At 34.3% G+C, this 22,238-nt stretch overlaps 1 pseudogene; it reads left to right on the top strand.

Annotated features, from left to right (window-relative positions):
- The first annotated feature begins 21,096 nt into the window (after window positions 1–21,096).
- Window positions 21,097–21,215, top strand: LOC111734241 (annotated as a pseudogene).
- Window positions 21,216–22,238: the final 1,023 nt, after the last annotated feature.

Genomic DNA, 22,238 nt, shown 5'->3' with positions numbered 1-22,238 from the left:
ACATGGAATATAGGCTAGTGGTTACCAGAGGACTATAGACTAGTGGTTACTAGTGGGGTAGGGTGAGGAGGGGGGAAGTAGACAGGGTAAAGGGGGTCAAATATAGGGTTTAAGGGGAGGGTGAAGTGGGTAAAGGGGATCAAATATATGGTAGCTGAAGGAAACTGGACTTTGGGTGGTAAACACACAATAGAATATACAGATGTCAAATGATAATGTACACATGAATATTAAATAATTGTATTAACCAATGTTATCCCAATAAACTTAACTAAAATTTAAACATATATTAGAAGCTTCCTATGAAAAGTTCTGTTAAAAATATACTAGAGGCTCTTCAGAATAAATTATAGAGCATATTTTAAAATTTATAAGGATTATCCATAATTTTTCATACCACTAGTCAAGCTCCTAAAGTAATAGTCATGTCTAGCCTGTTATGTTTGTTTGATTCCCAAATATGTCAGGCCAGATTTTGACGAATTTAGGAGTGCCTGCATTGTGAGTGTGTATGTGCATATGTGTGTGAGAAAGAGGGAGGGAGAACCAGAGACAGAGAGCTAGAGAATATATAATCAGATTTAAAAATGTTATAAATATTTGAGTTTCTATTTACTAAATATATAAACTGTGACTTTAAGATTGACACTGTTATAACATGGATGAACTTTGAAAACATTATGTTAAGTGAAAGAAGCCAGTTATGAAAGACCTTATATTGTAGGATACCATTTATATGAAATGTACAAAAAGAGAAAATCTGTAGAGACAGAAAGTAGATTAGTTGTTGCCTAGGGCTTGGGGCAGAGGGGACAGATTTGGAGGAAAATGGTGAGTTACTACTAACAAGGTTCCCTTTTGGGGTCATTGAAATGTTCTAAAATAGATTGTGGTGATGTTTGCACAACTCTGTAAATATATAAAAAAATCATTAAATTGTACCATTTAAGCGGTGAATTGCATGTTATTGTGAATTATATCTCAATAAAGCTGGTATTAAAAGAGAATGATTGATACAATTAGGTGACTTAGCACTGGAACAACAAACTAATGAGGATATGATATATAATGACAGAAAACAAGTATAAAAGGATCTGTATTGCAAGGGACAAATTAAACTCAGAAGTCAAAAGGGCCTTGGAAGATAAAGTAATCTACCACTTGATAAGCATGATCTCTCGTTTGCCACTCACTCTTGTTGAATGAAGGACAAAGTGCTTCATTTTACCACAAAAGAGATTTAAACATTGTAAAACATTTTAAACAAATCAAATGAGCCAGAAAAAGAACTTAGATAATAAAAGATGATATATTTCTTTTTTGATCCTTTAAAAAAGGTTTAAGTAATCATGTGACTATATTGGTTTAAGGATTAAATCATGCCAGGTTTGAATAACTGATTGCAGTCAGAAAGATAATTGGACTTTTGGTCTACATAACCAAGAGATTCCTTAGAAAGTGTCACAGAAGTTTTAAGGATGAGAGGTTTCATTTAGAATTAATAAACATCTCTTTGATAATACAGAACCAAGAATGCATTCACTAGTTTGCTCCCTTATCAAAGCCATAGAGCCACCTGAACAAGTGTATAAATGGAATGTAATGCTGTCCATTTAGAGAGGCATTCTGTTTCACACATTGGGCAGCATTATGGTAGGATACATCTTAAGGGACAGTGTTCATTATAATTTCATGGGCAATAAGTAAAAAATAGGCATAGTGTCGTGCCAATAAAACTTTATATACAAGAACAAGCAGCAAGCTGGGCCTGGAGCCCATAGTTTGCTCACCCTATCTAGATTCTTGTGCTTATTCCAATATGGACTTGGCATCTGGATGGAGTTATATTCTGAAAAGGGTAGTTAAGTAAGAGTTGGTTCACAATTGAAGATATGAGATAGATTAAGACAAAAATTAGCACCCTTTGCTTCCTTCATTACAGTCTTAGGTCTTTACAGTCTTTAATACCAAGCAACTGATGGACGTCTATATTCTACTCTCATTTCTTTTTCACTATTCAAATTTGAATGTAATCATAATGGCAAAATTCCACCAAAGGGAATAAAATGACAACTACCCCTTATTGAGCTTCTTCTATATAGTGGGACTTATACTAGGAATTTTATACACATTATCTCATTTAATGCTATTAACTACCCCATAAATAGAAGCATTATTATCCCCATTTTCAGTTGAGGAAACCTTAGACTTAATGAATAAATAACTTTTTCCCAAGATCATTTGGCTCGTAATGTGGGAGCTGGGGAGGACAAATTTTATCTCATGTCTGACTCTACAGCCTGCGATTAGAACCATAAGATTTTGCAGGATGCGTTCACTATGATTTCATCCTAAGAAATAAAGCATGGGAACAATGCTGATGATTTCATCTTTCTTCTTCATGGAAAATCATTTAGCCTCACTAGTGATAAATCTCACAGATAAGCAGGCATGTTTATTATACTTATGCCTAACTTAATGTTAGCTATATATAATGGCATGTATTTATTTTTATAATTCTACACATGATATTTTTTCCCCCACCAAATGAGACTGTCAACTTTGAAGAGTAAGTCAATAGATCCATGTAATAGCAATTTATGTCAATGGCAGCAGGAAGAATATAATTCTATTTTTCTCTTTGTAATATTTTTAGGTGATGTCCAGAATTAATAACATTGTTGTTTTAGGACTAAGAAGATTGGAAGCAAAAGGTGTTTTATTTTCAGGCTATATTCTATAGCAGGGGTCCCCAACCCTGGGGCCGTGGACCTGTACTGGTCCATGGCCTGTTAGGAACCTGGCTGCACAGCAAGAGGTGAGCAGCAGTCAAGCTAGCGAAGCTTCACCTGTATTTGCAGCCTCTCCCCAGCGCTAGCATCACCACCTCAGCTCCACCTCAGATCACCAGGCATTAGATTCTCATAGGAGCACCGGTGCCTGGTGCCAAAGAGATTTGGGACCACTGTTCTATAGGATATTAAATTATAGGATAATTTCTGATTTTCAGTTTATCCTCTAGGTAGGACATAGACAAAGACATAATTTATCAAATTTTCCAAAAGATACACTATTACGGCACAAGTTGTTCTACCCGATGAACTCTGAATCATGGGTCACATAAATCATTGTTTTAAGCAAATTAAATATGTTCTAAAATAAATGTCTTGGTAACCAAAAAAACCTATAGCATATGGCTGACATTTTCTTTAATTTTATTTAATAATAGGGTCTCCTGAAGCATCAAATTAAAAAATTAAAGTAATTTGATAATAAAAATTGTAGAATTTTTGTACTAGAAGGAACATTATAGATCATCTCCCTCACATTATGGATTAGTAAAACTGAGGCCCACAAGAGTGAAATGACTTGCTCTAATCTTTTGGTACTTTCAAAGTCATTTTATAAAGTTACTTTACCAGGTGTCATCTGGGGGATTATAATTTGTTTCTGTGTAATTCAGTTTTAAGTGTGGATTTGCAAATATGCTAGATAATGATGCATTCCATAATGTGCCATGTCGTAGGGCGGAATCTCTTCCAGCTGTCAATTTCCTGAAGAATGGAAGTCAACAAAAGTGTCCTGGCTAAGGTCAAATAGCAGGTAAGGTGTAAGTTGGTCTCCAAAGTTACACGTAGAGAGTAAAATTAGGGCAAGGACTGACCAAGATCAAGAATTCTGTCAATCTAATGACACGCAAAATCCACGCTTTTAGGTGAGGGCTTGACAAGACACAAGGGAAGTCAAGGGAATCCTGAAACTCAGTAGAGTGACGATTTGCTAGTTTTGAGACAGTGCCCCTTACAGATCATACAAGGCAAAGATCCCTTATTTGGACTGCTCTTTGTGTTTGCTCTCTAATCATTTGCTTGAATTCTAAGAAGCATAAAAGTCATTCCTTGGGAAGCTGGAGTAAATTATTCACATCATTAGGAACAATTCAGTGTCTGCAGAGAAGTCACTTGTCAGGTCATTCTGCCACACAATAGAATAACTATCTAGTTTGCTTCTTTAATTCTCCTTCCTTCCTTATCATATTGTTGAGTATCCAAAATTCTTTCTCTTCTGTTAAAGGCTAATGAAGCCTTTTCTCTTCGAATCTGAGAAATAGATTATAGCTTTATTTATCCTTTCCAATTTTTTTATCTTGATTGAAGCAGATACTGCACATTAAAATGGTATAACAATTCTGAATTGGTTTAAGCTTTAACTTTAGTAGAGCAGAAAACTCACCAAGAAGAGAGAGTGCAACAGAGTAACAGAGTGCAAAGTATTGGCAGTACTTTCCTTAAACTCAAATATGAACATTAGCCTCTCCTATTTCCCCAAAAGATATGGTTACGTGTTGGAGCTCCTCAGATGCACAGAAAGGATGTGCAGGACTAGAACCAGTTGTCCAAGATTCTTTCTTCTTTAAAGTCTGTCTTGGAATATTTAAAATAGTAATATATATCATTTTTTTTAACCTGAAATGATTCAGAACATTAAGGTATTTTCTATACCTTATTTTCCATTTTGAGTTAAATATAAATTTTTCAAAAATGAATCAATATATTAATGTTTATATCAACCCATTTTTTTTTTTTTTTTGTGGAGGAAAGAAAATCTTCTGAAGGTTTGGAACAGCTCAGCCTCCAAAGTGTAGATCAGAAAATTGGGCTAATTGAATGCTTATTTGTAGTACTATACTTTCTTCCAAATGTCTCTTAGTGTTTTATAAATAATTAGAAATACAAATTCAGTTTCTAAAAGGGAAATTGATACATAATTTATAACGTGTATGATGTATATGAAAGGGTAAGCCATTATATAAATTCAAGAAATGCATAACCATTGGTAGGTTTTTCAATTATTTTAAATTATATAAAATGAAAGTATCATGCTCAGAGCTAATTTCTATGTTTTCAGTTATTCCTATTAAAAGCCATTAAATTAGTTATAATGCTTTGGTGCTTCATGGAAGCTAAATATTTGCTCAAACATTGACATCTACAAACTTAAAGCCAACAACTTAAATTTCAGTACAGGATACAATTCTTTTCTATGATAACTAAGACACGTCATTTCAATTACTGCCCGGAAGTTGTAATAGAAATCTCATAAATGACTATTGGTTTGCTCTACTCAACAACTCAATCTTTATTGCAAAACACTTTCTTTTATTTTGTAACATAACAACATATTTTTAGATCATTTAATGAGTTTTCAAGGTATATGCAGATTTGGGCAATGTTTTTTGGAATATGAAAACAGAAAGTAACATAAACACAATTAAGATACAACATGAAGGCTGTCAATTTTATTTGGTACTCTTTTCTATATTTGCTTCAGACAGCTGTTCTCTTATCATTGCTTGGGTTCTGGCATAGTGTCTGGAAAGTTAGGTGATAAATATTCATGATATTTTAAAGTAATTGCAAGTAAATATAGTTGTATTGAGAATCAATTTTAATTTCCTTCCTTCAATGTTATGAGGTCATAAGTTTCTAAAAACTTTAGAAAGTTATTATTGTACCTCTTCCAGTATCTTCTTGGAAGGACACAAAAAGGAATTATTTATCCTTTTTTATAATCTAATGCAAATGATAGATATGTAAACCTTAGCATTCAAATTAATGAAACATTCCACAGACAGATTTTCTGCTGCCACTTGCCACCTCCTCCCACATCTTTATATTCTTGCTAAACCAGATATTTCATCATTTCTCAAATATCCTGTATACCTATATAATCCAGTTTTGAGGGCGGAATGTAAAACATGTGTTTAGGAGACAGTTAGACTTGGTTTGAATCTGTCTCTTACTATCTGTGTGCCTTTGAGAAAGTCACTTAGTCTCTGTGTGCATTGATATCCTCATTTGAAAATTTAGAGAATTAGCACTTCAGCATAGTGTCAGATATAGAGCATGTGCTCAATTAGTTGTTATTGAATGAAGGAGCAAATGTAACATATATAATAGTATCAGTAAATAATACCTCATTATTTATCCTTTGTCCCTCTGTGAGGCCCACTTTCAGGTTCCTTTTTAACTTAACAAATCCCTAACTACCCTTCCAGTCCCACATCAAATGACAGGTCTTTGGAGATGACTTCTCTAGTCCCTCCAGGAAGAGTTAATTGTTCTATCTCTGCATTCTCATAATATCTCATACCTAGCTTTTATAGCATTGTGTTGTCATTATTGATTTGTCTATTTCCCCAACTAGATATAGGAATCTCTTTCAGGGCAGTAAATCTACTTTTTTGGTCTTTGTGCCCCCATTTCCTAAGTCCTAGGTACTTAGAGATAGGTATAAATAAATGTTCAATGAAAGATGAAGAAGAGACTGAGTTGTCTACCAGAGTTTTTACTAGAATGTAGGAATTGACTATATTTTAAATTCACTATATTTATCTTCCCCATTAGACCATGAAATCTTTAAGGGAAGGCCTCTTTCCTTGCATTTGTAACACCAACTCAGTGCCTGCCTCAATAAATGTCTGTTAAATTAATGTAGGCAAAATTTGACTTTAGGGTTCTTCCACCTATTCTTTCCCTTTTTAAAATAATTATTTATTTTTAATTCTTTAATGTCACCACATATTTGACCCCTTTTACCTCATCTACCTCCCCATCTACCTCGCTCCGCTTACCCTCTAGTAACCACTATTGTCCATGTCCATGAGTCTCTGTTCGTTTGTCCTGATCACTTGTTGCTTTTAGGTTTATATCAAATATATAAGTGGTATGATGTGATTTCCAAATTTTTCTGTCTGACTTATTTTGCTTAATATGATTATCTCGCGGTCCATCCACGTTGTCGCAAATGACAGTATTTCATCTCTTCTTATGGCTGAATAATATTCCATTGTATATATGTGCCACAGCTTCTTTAGTCAATCATCTATTGTAGAACACTTCGGTTGCTTCCATGTCCTGGCCACTGTGAATAAAGCTGCTATGAACATTGGTGTACAAATATCTTTATAGATAGGAATTTTCAAGTCTTTGGAGTAAATACCCAGTAGAGGGATTGCTGGATCACATGGTAGATCAATTCTTAGTTTTTTGAGGAACCTCCATACTGTTTTCCATAATGGCTGTACCAATTTGCAGTCCCACCAATAGTGTATGAGGGTTCCTTTTTCTCAGCATCTTCTCCAACACTTGTTATTACTTGTCCTGTTGATTATAGCTATTCTAACAGGTATGAGATGGTATCTCATTGTGGTTTTGATTTGCATTTATCTAATAGCTAGCGACGATGAGCATCTTTTCATATGTTTGTTGGCCATTCGTATGTCTTCTTGGGGAAGTGTCTCTTTAGGTCCTCTGCTCATTTTTTGATTGGATTGTTTGTTTTTTTGTTGTTATTGAGTTGTATGAGTTCTTTGTATATTTTGGATATTAGGCCCTTATCGGAGCCGTTGCTTGCAAATATATTTTCCCATTTGGATGGTTGTCTCTTTACCTTGTTGATGGTTTCTTTTGCTGTGCAGAGCTTTTTAGTTTGATGTAGTCCCATTCATTTATTTTTGTATTCACTTCTCTTGCTTTGAGGTCAAGTTCATAAAATCCTCTTTAAGTCCAAGGTCCACGAGTTTAGTTCCTATGTTTTCTTTTATGCACTTTATTGTCTCAGGTTTTATATTCGGGTCCTGAATCCATTTGGAGTTAATTTTGGTGTGTTGTGATAAGCAACAGTCTAGTTTCATTCTTTTGCAGGTGGCTTTCCAGTATTCCCAGCACCATTTATTGAAGAGGCTTTCCTTTCTCCACTGTATGTTTCTTTATATTATGCACTAATTATGATTGGGAGCATAGATATTACCTCACTTACAATCTTAAAATAGAGCCCCTTGAGAGCTGGCACCATATACCCAGCACTTTTCATGGTTACTTGCCCACAGTAGATACTTGATAAATGTCTGTTGTTGGAAGAAAGGTGTGTGTCCAAAGTGATGTCAAGATTTCTAGGTTGGACGCATTGATAAAACACACTCAGGTGATACAGAAAGCTGGTGAGATGATGAATTTATTTTTAAATAGAGTTTGATGTGACCCAAATTTGAGAAACTCAAATGAAGATGTCTATAGATAGCTAAAAAGGTGTGTCAAAAAAGGTGAGAGGTGGTTTTCCATGATTGCAATGTCATTCATATAAGCTCAGTCTTCATGATTTGGCATGAAACTTAGGCAACTGATCACAGTTTTAAAAATCGAAAAAGAAAATTGCCAAACACAAATGTGTAGCTGCTTTTTCTTCTGAACGATCTTCTAGAAATTTTATTTAAGGAAATTTTTTGGTAATGGACTTTCATTTTAACAAAAGACGTTTATGTGTAGTAAGCAATTATGGAAGAAAGTTATTCTTACCAGGCAGCGACTTTGAGAAGATTAGACCAGTCAAGATAAAATGTCATTGGTCTTTAACTTTTCCCTTGGGAGAGCTTTGTGTTTCAGTTAGCCCATGGGGTTTCACATATTTTTCGACAACTTAGGTTCCCCAAAAGTGATTTGAACTGATACTTTATGAATCAGCTACACCTTAATCTTTGCACTGAAAAATAAGATTTTCAATTCACTGCTTAAGATTTTTTAAAGTGCTGTCTTTAAGGCTAAGTTAAAAAAAAATCCATTCCCTATAACTGTCTCTTCTCACCTATCAGGTTTTGGTGCACATATAATAGTCTGAGACTTCAGAGGCTTATTTCTTTAGATTATGCACCAATTATGTTATGTACTGAAGATGTGATGACTTATGCCTTCCAAGAACCATCTGTATTGTCTATGTAGCCTTTTTATTCTAAGAAAAGCAATTCTATGTGTTCTGGAGAAAATGCAGGCAATGTGGATGCTGGCTCATGAGAGATAAAATTCAAATATACAGACAACCAATGACTGAGTCAAGTAGAAACCTTAAGAAGACAAGAAGAGAAAAGACTGAAGTGACAAGAAGAAAAGACTTGCAAAAAAGTAAAATGGGGAAGCTAGGCAATTGACTCAAAAGCAATTCATGTAACCTGACCTAGGTCAAGTGTCCAGGTTAAGGTTTATTCAGAGGATTTGGAGGAGAGCAGTCCAACTTGGCCATCAAGGCACTTGTTATATTATAAGGTCTAGACTCTTAGGCTTAATCCTAAGGTCCAGTCACAAAATCCTATTTTCCTGTGGTTACCAGGGGCTTAATAGTCATTCTGGTTGGGTTAAGGGTGAAAGAGGTTGAAACTAAGAAGATAAACCTAATCTTGGCTCTAAACTTACCCAGGCAATTATCATTTGTTTCCTGAGTATGTTTTGTAACCTGAGATTTTTCAGTGTGGCTGTCCATGTGCATCCTTCATGGTTGGGTTAGTTCTGAGGAGGGGTACTAATATCCAGAAGGAGAAAATCTTCATCCTCTGAAGAATGGTAATAAGAAACTGATGACAAAAACGGGGACTATTCTGTTACTTGAGTAGTCCTGGTATTTTTTGGCCAAAGAAGGTGTGTGAAATGTCTCAGACAACTTTCTAGTGCAGGAGTCCCTAACCTCCGGGCTGCAGACTGGTACCGGTCTGTGGTCTGTTAGAAATTGGGCTGCACATCAGGAGGGGAGTGGCTGGCAAGCGAGCAAAGCTTCATCTGTATTTGCAGCCGCTCACCGGCGCTAGCATTACTGCCTCAGTTCCACCTCAGATCATCAGGCATTAGATTCTCATAGGAGCACCAGTCCCTGGTGCCAAAAAGTTTGAGAATCGCTGTTCTAGTGATCATCTCCAGTACTCTGATCTTTAAAACTGTGATCTCAGTTATGTGAAAGAAATTGAAAAAGAAGTATTAAAACAAATTTACTATTAAAAGAGCAGTTTCTTTTCCATTAAATTTACTGGGTTGACATTGATTAATAATATTATATAAGTTGCAAATGTACAATTCTATAATACATCATCTGTATATTGTATTGTGTGTTCACTACCCAAAGTTAAATCTCCTTCTGTCACCATATATTTGACTCCCTTTATCCTTTTCACCTTCTTCCCTTCCCCTTTCCCTCTGGTAACCACTAAACTGTTGTCTGTGTCTATGAGGTTTTGTTTGTTTGTCTTGTTTGTTTGTTGCTTTCAGAACAGTTTCTTGAAGTAATCAGAAATTCACGCTTCAGACCAATAATTCTCTTTCCTTGTATTGGTAGCTAATTACAAACAATACATCATTTGGTATCAATTGATACTTTTAAATGGACCTCAGAGAGATAAGGAAGTACAGCTAATTACTGTAAACAAGCTCAAGGGGACAAAAAGACTGCGTTACCATGGTATGCAAAGAAATATTCATGGAATACTCAGTGGAACCTATGTATTTTTTGTCTTATTTTGTGTGTGTTTGAATGCACATTCCAGGATTTGTATTTAATAGTGCCCACTTGTCATATAGTTATGCTTTCTATTAGCACAATTGTTGATAAGGTAAGGCAGTACGTGCAGTGGTTAAGATTATAAACTTTGAAGTCCAGGGTGCAAATCTGTTTTTTGTTACTTCTTGATTGTATGACCCTGGGCAAGCCTCTGAGAGTCGCTGAGCCTCCATCTTCACATAGCACACATTATACAGGGTTATAGTGAGAGGGGAATAAAGACATGCACGTAAAGGGATAAGCAGAACGTTTGGTACATAATAAGGTGCTGTGATACTGTTATTATTTCATTCTTCTCACTATTAAGTGATGGAATCAAAGGAAAAAAATATCATTTGTTGAAGTCCCGCAAAGAGCACCATGACTTCCAAGTATACTCTGTGACACTTGAGCGAGTTTGAGAAAGACTTCTCTAGTATAGCATACCTGTGCCTGCATCCAATAAGTTACAATTTAGAAGAAAATTGGCCTGAAAGTGAAACTTTAGATAAACAAAAGACATGAAGAAGAGCCTTAAGGGAGGAAAACCGCATGAAGAATGATACTGCTGGGGGAAAAATCCACATCCGAAGGTCAGAGGATTATGAAATATAGTATCTTCAGAAAGAGTAAATATTGTGCCTTACTTTTAGAATAAACATCACTTAAGTTGATGATGGGGTTCTTTATTATGATAGGGTGGTCAGAAGAAAGGAATAAGGACAGGGAGGTGAAATTCATTGAACAGTTCAGTTTATCACGCATTACTGAATACCCACTGTGTGCTTCACAACAACCTTGCAAAGCTGTTATTATTATACTCATTTTACTGGTATTATACTCTATTTTGTTAATGCTCAATTAGTTAAAGTAGCAGGATCAAGGCCACATAGACAAGTAAATGAGAGTTAGGATTTGAAACCAAGTCTTCCTACTCCAATTGTCCTTACCTAAGTTATATTCTGTATTTTTATCATTAGGAATAATTATATTTGGCTCCAGGGAAATAGGGAAAGATATATAAGAGGACACAAGCACACATTAGATTCTATAGCATTATATCATTACAAAAGAGTGTAGCCACTTTCTAATCTGGGGGTCAGCAAACTATAACCTGAAGGCCTACAACCTGATATTGTAAATAAAGTTTTATTGGAACATAGCCATGCTCATTCATTCACTTACGTATGGTCTACAACTGAGGAAATAAGTAGTTGTCACAGAGACCATATATCTGCAAGCCTAAAATGTTTGTTTTCCAACCCTCTAAGAAAATGTTTGGCAAAACCTGCTAACCCTTCAAAATGTTACATTGGGTTCTGGAGATGCCTTCATTAGCAAATAATATTCCCTGACTTCACCCCCTCTAGAACCATCAGGAGTCTGAAGAAGATCTAGTCCTGTTTTTGGGGTAAAATTATCTACCAAAATTACCTACAGAGCCCTAGGTCATGTTGAAGAATAGTACCAAAGTGCAGGAGCTGGTTTGCATTTGTATAAGTTTATTTTTCTGGGGAGAAGATCTATTGCTTTTATCATATCAAAAAATAATTAGAAATCACTGATTTAGGCACTAACCTAAAGCCACCTCAGGCACTGACCAGCTGTGCGATTTTAACCAATTAGTTAAACTTTTGGAACTTCTCTTTTCTTATCTGTAAAATGGTGTATATGGACCATCTCCTAGGATCAGGTCATCCCATGAATATGTGAATCTACTTGTAATTTTAGATTACTGAGAGGTTCCTAGCCTCTGTTTTCTCCCTGTTCCCTTAAACCAAATGTGACCACTACTCTTAGACTTAGTACTCATGAAACATGTTAGCTCAGCTAGATGTTTTGTTACAGACATGAAGAAGTCGGATCCTTGCACTGCTTTACAAGGGTATTGCAAACTAATAGTCTATAAATTATATAACTTGTCTGAGCCTACATTTTACATCAACTTCTGCCTATCTCAAGCCTCCTACCTCTTTAGGACAGGCTAGAAGCCTCTAGTCCTTAGATAGCAAATTCCTGTCACATCTAGTGCCATTCTCCCAACCCAGGCAAATCATCATTACTTACAATACAATTTATCTGTTGATCCTGAAAACAGCTATGGAATTCTTCTCAACATCATGTTTTTCAGACGGCTATTATTGATTCATTAGAATGAACACCAAAAATTAAACCCGTTTAGCATCACTCGTCTCACAGCTGTCACATTACTCACTGCACCAGGGCATCTGCATAAGAGAATGAAATGGGGCTGATATCCAACCCATGAAGAGCAGTGGGCTGGGTCTGTGTTCTGAGAGTGCTGTTTTCTAAATCATGCAAAGACACTGTGTGGACCAGCAGCAGCCCTGTCTATTCTAGGGGAATCAGAAGGGGGTCACTTGGTATAATTGATGCAAGTAATTAGAGAATATTTAGATGAGAGAGAGGGAGAGGGAGAGGGAGAGAGAAATGAATGGAAGCGTTCATTTTTGAATACTGGCTAAGATTTGGCTTTTTTCTTCCTATTTTAAATAGGCAATGATTTGTATGATGTGTGAAAGTGGTCTAAGATAGGTGTTGTAAGTAGAGAGCTATAGAAGCAGGATTTTAAAGAATGGGGGTTAGCCTTGCCAAATGGAGATGCTTATGTAAGTGGTTATTTGCCTCTGCCTTTTGACAACTAAAGCCAACCTTGGCTTCTGAGCAGGTTCAACCTTGGATGCCTTTCTGTTTGAGAAATTTAAATATAACATAAAACCAAGAGCAGTTTTCTATTTACTGATGCATTCTTACTGTCTGTTTAGTTATGTTCTGTATTAAAGAAATGCACATATTACATTCTGATGTCACACAATAGATTAATTAAGTGCTAAATGATTAATAGTACCACAATTCCCCAGGTGATTCTATTGTACATAACTTGGTCGAGACACATGGAGCCTCAAGAGTAAGTCAACTGGCCTGGAGGGGGCATCAAACTAGAACTATTATGAACGACTTTTCAAGCTCAGTAAATAAACTCTTTACCTGCCACTTACTGGTATATAAGGACATCCTGACATGCCCCAGGAGAAGCTCCTGCTAAATGAGGATATATTGGAATACGGAAATTTCAATTGAACAAACAGAGAAAACGGAAGAGTAAAACTTCAGCCGCAAGGCTGAGGCCATTCGGAGAAGAAACTGTTTAGCACGCATGCTCTGATAAGATACCAGTAACAAAGACTGCCAACCACAGAACTCTCTGATAAGACTTACTTTTAGCCAGTTTCATTAAGAAGAGTTGTCATTTGATGTATAGCCTTAGCCTTGCTTTCTATGATCCCCTTCATCATTTGAGTTACTTTTCTCTGTATCTTCTCCAACTCTATTATTCTTGTCTTGTACGCAGACCAGAACTACAATAAAACAGCCCAGCTGCAGAGACCTCAAAGATTTTGGAAGTGTGAGATGACTACTTACTGTTTTTTTTTCTCTTGTTTTTCTTAATGATATTCAACATTTTCCTGATTATTTTAGCCAAAGCAACACTTAGGCAGCTATCCTCAGGAACAATCTATAAGGACTTGGCTCCTTTTCCTAGGATGTAACAGCTCAGAACTCATCATTTTAAAACATGCTTGAAGAGATGGATCAGTGAGGAGATTGGAGAGGTGAAAATATAGATGTGATTTAAGAAAAAAAAATGAATAGAGATAAGTTGATAGAAATGTTCATTTGAGTGTCTATTTAGAGAACACACCTCATATACATGTAATACTATATGGTTTAAAAGGGTCTTTCACATATATTTGCACTTAACCCTCACAATAACTCTGTCCTTGGCCCAATTCTGGAATTGGCCATTTCTTTCTTTCCAGGTGGTCTCTCATCCAAGTACTAACCAGGCTCGACTCTGCTTAGCTTCTGAGATCATACAGGATCGGGTACATTCAGAGTGGCATGGCCATAGACCCTCACAATAACTCTGATGAGAAAAGTGAGTGGACTTTTCCAATACTACACAGTAATTATGCAATGAAGCTGGTATTAGAACAGAAGTCTGGCTCTTTATTTAATGCTAGACTGCTTTATTATTTGTTAAGATCACCTGAGCAATCTTGACAACACAAAACAAATTATATAATTTAGAAAAGTTTTTATTTGAAAGAAAAATATCTAGAAGTTTGGATGGTAAATTTATAAAGAATTTTTATGAGACAAGGTAACCAATAGAGTAGGCATGATAGAATGCCCATCCCATTCAAATTTGAAAAAAGTATAGGGCTCTCTTTGTGATAGCCCATATTGTAAATGTAATCATGTTTCAGGCTCTAAAATCTTAGTGGTCAAAATACTACGGGGGATCCAAGAGGAATTTTATTTAAGTAAGACTGGCAACTCAAAAGCAGCTACAGGTGGAGGACTTCTATGATTCTACTTCACCTGTGGTGAAAGATGTTTTCATTACGTGCTGGGAACTGTTCTTTCTCTATCAGTCAGATTACTTTATGAGCCACTTGCTTTACAAGTAGGTATTTTTTCTCTCTTTTAATGGAGTGAAATGGTACAAGGTTAAGGCTCATTATCAAACTGGAATGCAGAAACATTAACCCATAGTTTAAATGTGATACCGTAGAAATTGTAAAGCAGAATAGATATGAATATAAAGAAGTTTGTTACCCATTGAAAACTCTGAAGAGACCTTGATACATTCAAGGCTCTCAACTTTAGTGAAATATTAAAATTCACTAAAAACATGAAAATGAAGCAAAGCATTTCATATTTCTTAAAATTTTAACTATCCAAAGGTTTTGAACTCTCAGAATATAGGTAGAAGAACAATATTTCTATCTATATATTGATGAATATAAAATCACTTAGCGGTCATTTAGCAAACTAAAATAAACAAAACTTTATTATTGGATATGAGTAGGTGACTAGAACAAATGAACTGATATGAGTGAATAGGAAAAGAGGCTCATTCTAAAGGGAAAAAAAGGACAATTCTAAGGTTCATGTTCTATTTAGAACAGTGCATACTACATCACTTTTTGTTCTTTTGGAAAATATTAAAGTACCCAAAGAAAAAGTAAACTATTAATGATTTTGGACTGTAACACCTGAGTGTGCTAAAGAAACCATTGTAGGGAAATAAAAATAACATTGTTGATAAGGAATGTAAACTGACAACTTGCCTGTCTACTTGGTTGAGTGTAAAACTGTATGTATCATCAAAACAGTGCCCAAATATTTAGCATAAGAATAAAACGACGAAGACTTTTTAAAAAATGCTACTTTAAAGGCTTTTGCAGTTATCAGTTAGCAGTCTGCCTTGTGAATGTCTTGAAAGTCTAAATCAGAAGACCATAAAAACTAATTCTTTGCTTATTCTTAGTCATCTGATTTGAGCAAGTACGAAATTCTGGGGATTTTATTATTATTTTTTTTTGAACATTACTAACACAGCAGGGATATATCTATAATGCCAATTGATAGTTAAGGTAATTATTTGAAATAATTCAGACAAAAAGCTCACTCTAGCCTGCATTTATGTAACATTTTACTGTGCTCCTCAATGCTCAAGTTGTAGCAGGGATAATAATAAATTTAATGTTAAACTCTCTTTGTCTTAGATAATAAGTATGAGAAGTAGATTGAGAGTGAGCATCTGTTAATCACCTGATTTCATAAGTGAGGAACTCAAGCCCAGAAAGGTGAAATGACTTGTCACAATATTGCAAAACTAAATGTTGGCACAGTTGAAGTACAACTAGGTCTCCAGTTTTCTAATCTAGTGTACTTTCTGTCTTCAAGAGACTGTCTCAAGTGTTAATTGGTTACTATCAAAAGTATATGATTTCTGTTTTACAGAACTTTCTGATATTAAAGTGACAACAAAAGTAACAATTTACTGAGTGCCTGGTAGATGCCTTCCTCAGTGTTAGTTATATTATTTGGGAGAATTGATATCATGATGATATGAGTCTTCTAACCTGGTTTCCAAAGTGGTTGTATCATTTTACATTCCCATAGTATATGGCAGTATATGAGTGTTCCAGTCCCTTCACATCCTTATTAATCCTTGGTATGGCCAGTCACTTTTATTTTAGCAATTCTAATTGATGTGTAGTGGTATTTTATTGTAGTTTTAATGTTCGTTTCTTCAATGACTAATGATGATCATCTTTTTCATAGGCCTATTTGCCATTCATATATTTTCTTTAGAAAAGTGTCTATTCAAATCTTGCCCATATTAAATTGAGTTGAGAGTGCTTTAGATAGTCTGCATATAAGTCTTTATCATTTATATGCGAAATTTTCACCCAGTCAGTGGCTTATCTTTACATTCTTTTAATAGTGTCTTTCAAAGAGCAGAATTTTAAAATTTTGATGGTCTTTTTTATCATTTTTTGCTCTTATGGATTGTATGTTGGTGTCATATCTAAGAAGTCTTTGCTAATCCAATAATGAAAAACTTTCTCCTATATTTTTTTCTAGAGGCTTTATATATTCAGGTTTTACATTCAAATCTATGATACATTTTGAGTTAATTTTCATATATGATAAAAGATGTAGACCCACATTAATGTTTTTACGTACAGATATCTAATTTTTTCAGCACAATTTGTAGAAAACACTATCTTTCCTTCATTTAATTGTATTTAATCCATTGTTGAAAATCAGCTGTCCATATATGTGTGGGCTTATTTCTGAACTCTCTAATTCTGTTTCATTATTCTACATGTTTATAAAGATAAACTAGTGTAAAGACACTAGTGCTACAAGGTTTTGATTTCTATAAAGTTTTCAAAACAGATACTCTTCTCCAACTTTGTGCTCTTTTTTAAAGTTGTTTTAGCTATTCTAGATTCTTTGTATTTCCATATGAATTTGAATAAATATGGATTTATACATCAACTTGGAGAAAATTGACAAAATGACAAAATTGAGTCTTATGACCTATGGACACCATATATCTATTTATTTATAATTTCTTTAACCCCTTTTAGTAGTGTTTTGTAGTTTTCAGTATACTGGTCTTGAATATCTTTTGTTAGATTTTCCCCTAAGTCCTTCATGGTTATTTTTTATGCTGTTGTCAATGGTATTGTTTTAAGTAAAATTTCCAATTGTTAGTTGCTAGTATATAAAAAGAACATTGATGTTTCTATTTTTATCTTGTATCCTATAACTTTGTTAAATTCACTTATAGTTTTTTTGTAGATTTAAGATCTATATAGATGATCTTGTCATCTGTGAAGAATCTTACTTCTTCCTTTCCAATCTGAATGCCTTTTATTTCTTGACTTATCATACTTGCTAGAACATCCAGTACGATGTTGAAAAGAAGTAGAAAGAACAGAATTTCTCATTTTGTTCCTGATCTTAAAAGCAAAGTGTTCAGGTTTTCTTTTTTTTCTTTTTTCTTTTTTTTTTTTTTTTTACCATTAAGTGTGATATTATCTACAGAGTTTTTGTAGGTGCCTTTTGTCAGATTGAGAAAGTTTCTTTCTACTACTAGTATTCCGAGAGTTTAACAAGGAATAAATTTTTTTGTAGAGTTGTAAGAGTTCTTTAAAATTCTTTAAAAGTTTCTTTTTTGAATTGTTCATTGCTAGTGTATAGAAATAGAATTAATTTTGGCATGTTGATCTTGTATCCTATAAATTTGTTGAATTCATTTACTAGTTGTAACTTTTTTGTGCATTTTTTAGGATTTTCTATACATACACTCACATATACAAATATGGATAGCTTTACTTCTACCTTTCCAGTTTGGATGCCTTTTATTTCTTCTGTTGCCCAATTACTCTGACTAGAACTTCAAGTATGTTAAAATATGAAATTTTTGTTTGAGGATGTACCAAACTAATGAAGTTAAACCAAACTAATGAAGTTTTTATGCAAAACCGTCAAGATTTTTTTATTGAAAAGAATATTCTAAATTAGCATACTAATATATAATATATATGCATACACATGTGTATGTGTGCTTGTAAGTTCTCAGAGTACATGTATTAAGAATTGTGGACCTAATCAATTTGCTTGGCAATTTTTTTAAATTACAGTGAAAAAATATATTTAAGGCTAACATAACTTGATTATTATATATTTTATATTATTAGAATCTCAGTTAATGCTGTTTTACTGTACATACTTATTTGCATGCCAACATTATTGTCAAATATATGTAATTCATGATGTGGAAAAATTTTTTAATTACTTTTAAAATATCTTTTTATCTGCATATAGGCTTTTATTTTAATTTAATTCCTATAATTGACGCTTCCTTGCACAAAAGACATACTGTATAATGTATATGGTATAAAGTCACATATAGAAAAATATTTTTTCAATCAACATGGAAACTTTATCCAAAGTTGTGCTTTTGCTTATGTCAGTCAGCATCATAGGGGTATGGTATCTTTTTGAGCCTTTGTAGTGTTTGGGGGCTGAACAAAAGTTTTTATAGTTATCATAAACAGAAGCATACTAATATTTTTCCATTATTATTCCATATCCTGAGAGGGCAGATATTATATGTGAAAGTGCCTAAATAGAGTTCTTACTCATTTCTAAAGGCAGCTCAGGCAATCATTTCTGTGTATCCTTCTGCAAATCACCTAACCTCTCTGAACTACAATATTTTTCATCAGTAAAATAATGTTATCTATGTAACTCAATAACTCATAGGGTTTCAAGTAAGTACAGTACACAAAAATACTGTGTCTACTTTAACAAAGCATATAAACAAAAAAACAAGAGTGTGTAAATCACATTTTTAATTAAAAAGTTAAAGAATTTATAAGAATTGTTTGAAAAGCAATAATTTTTAAAATTGAATATGATGTTTAATGTTATTTCATCATCCAGGATATCTGTCTTAATAGAGTAAAAATCTTGATAAGCTGTTTCAGAGTTTCATAAAAATGTTTTCTTATGATACAATAAAGGAACTACTGAAAATCAATAATATTTCTTACAGTTTTTTTGCATAACTTGATGCCCTTCTAAGATTGTTATAAATTTAAGGAAAGAGCCTATGTCATTTATATTCATTTGTTCTATTTGTCATACTTAGTATCTGTTTTCAGTATGGTCTGAGGTGGAGGAAACTAATCTCCTTTTGAAATAAGAAGTAATTAAGTAATCTTGGAAGCAGAATCAAGGTATTCAAATATAAAGATGTATTTTTCCTTGTAAAACTGGTTAAGAACTAAATGCAGAATCATCAACTTTTCAGACATTTTTGAACCCTCTGATGGAAAAGTAAATTGAATATTCACTGAAATGATCAAAGAAGGTAAAGCATCTGAATTATATTTGGGGAGGTGATATTCTTTATTTAAAGGAAAATCTCATGTGAGGTCTACATTTTAGCTTATTACATATTCATTTTGGATGCTCTCCAAATTCTCATTTAAAATATTACTACTTTTTGGATTCAGTTTCTAGACTCTTCCCATCCTCCACCCTACCCCACCCCACCTCATTCTGGTTGAGTCTTCATAGCAAGAACAGCAGAGCGTTGAGGCACTTATAGTTGAGACATTTGTGAGAATGATTCAACCCAGATCAGCAAGTGAAGAGCAATTGGGACGGCACAAAAAGGGTACTAAAAAAAGGCTTTTTGTTCACTTTTTTTCGCAGAAGGGTGATGGGCTTTAAAATAATTCATTTATGAAATGAATCGTCTTCTTCACAGAAGATCTTTGCATTTATTCAAAGAAATCTTGTATGCTGAGAAGACATGCAGGAATGGAGAATGATGAAAACCCTGAAACTAAAAGCAAACCTACCTCCTAAACTTTAACTAGTTCATAAGAATATTATATAATCAAACAATGCTCTCTAAAGTTAGGGTTGTGTGATATTGCATGGGTCATACTTATACTAAAAAATAAATTATTAGTTGTTTATCTCAAATTCAAATTCAACTGGACATCTTGTAATTTTATTTTCTAAATCTGGCAAGGTATTACTCCATCACATCTGTGGCATTTAAAATTCAGAGTCAGGTTTTATAACTCATCATTCTTTAAAAAACAGAATTTTGACAGTGCTATATGAAGAAAAAAACCCTTTTTTCCTTGACTGTAAAAAAATGAAATCTAACTGTTCCATTATTTTACTAACACTTTGGGATTGTGGTAATTTCATCTACAGAATTTAAAATCTAAGTTCCTATGCAATATCAATATCAATGTAAGAGTAAGTTCCAAGTTGATAAGTTTTCTAGCTATCCATGGATTCTCTGACTTCTCAATTGAGGTCCTGTATTTATTAATATCAGGCTTTCTGTTTTGGTGAGCTTGGGGAAAAGAGAAAATTCAGGAACATTCTTTTGCTAGTAGTCTTGGCTCAGTGAACAAATGTGGGTTGTGTCTGCTTCATACTTGTGGAGAGAGTTAAAATCGTTTTCAATATTGCCACTCAAATAGCTGTTTACCTTCTAAAGTATAGGATACAGAGTGAGATGAAAGGCCACAAGGGTCATTATACTCTAGTAGCAAAAGGTCTATCATTATTTTCATTCTATTCTATGCCAACAAACCATTTCTTAAAGGCCAAATATGGAAATTCTCCACTTTGCTTCTTTTGAGGACTGTTTTATTTTATTTCCACAACCTGAGGAAAAGAAAGAAGCCTTTATAGATGGAGCACTGCAATTGTCAGGGTATTTGGTGCCCATGGGCTGCCCTCATCCAATGACACTCTGCTCATTGTTGAGACAATTGAATTTCATTTTTTCTTTATATTGACTTGAAATATTGAGTCTATGGCCATGTCACCCTGAACACACTAGATCCCATCTGATCTCGGAAGCTAAGCAGAGTCAGGCCTGGTTAGTACTTGGATGGGAGACCATCTAGGAAGACTGGGTGCTGTAGGCATAAAAAAAAAAAAGGAAATATTGAAAAAATTCTTGTTACTGAAGCGTTCTTTATGAGCCTGACATACCATTTGGTCAGTCACTGAGGGAAACTAATCACATGAGGTTTTATGGCTGGAGAAATCTTTCCCTTCTCAGGAAATACATTCTCTTCCACTTTTACCACTCACATGACATTTATCCTTTTATGCCATGTATTGTATTTGTTTGTGGTTTATCTCCCCTATTCAATGATAAACTCTGTGAGATCTCAGCAGGGTCCATGTTTACCCATCTTAATCTCTTCATCTAGAGCTTTACATAGTTTATATAGTTCTTGATAACTATTTGTTGAATGAATAAATATGTGAATTATTTTTATTTTCTACCAACCATAGCACTGACCATACCCAGATGTGTGGGGCTTCCAAACAAACACCTCAGAAAGAAGCTTGTTCCCTTTTGCAAACTCAAACTAAAAACTTTGCAATTCTGTTATCCAGAGCTACTTAGATGCAGAGAGAAAGAAAAGAAAGGTTTTAACACTTTCCCCACTGAAAAGAAATCCAAAATGTAGATAATGCAGCAACTAGAATAACTTATTGGGCCCTTTTAGGTAAAGAGAGGTTTAGCTGAAGTGAATATTTACTGTAAGTACAGTATATTCTAGAGTCTTAAAAGAGGTCTTTTGTCATACTTGCAAAGCCAACTGGTGAAAATTCCAGCCTAATTGGGATATCATCCATTACTAGTTGGAATTTATGTCAGTGTGTTTTTGCATATCTCTGGGAAGACTTGAATGTGGCTGGAAAGGAATGACAAACACTGAAGAGCTAGAAAAATTACCTTGGAATAAGGGAAAGAGATATTAAAAAAAAAACTTTAAAGAACCTGAATAGGCAGTTCTCCAAAGAAGACATACAGATGGTCAACAGACATATAAAAAGATGCTCAATGTCACTAATCATCAGAGAAGTGCAAATTAAAAACACAATGAGATATTACTTCGCACTTGTCAGGGTAGCTATCATCAATAAGTCAAAAA

Source organism: Pteropus vampyrus, unplaced genomic scaffold (assembly GCF_000151845.1).
Source record: "Pteropus vampyrus isolate Shadow unplaced genomic scaffold, Pvam_2.0 Scaffold894, whole genome shotgun sequence".
Taxonomy (NCBI): Eukaryota; Metazoa; Chordata; class Mammalia; order Chiroptera; family Pteropodidae; genus Pteropus; species Pteropus vampyrus.
This window is presented reverse-complemented; position numbering and strand designations above follow the sequence as displayed.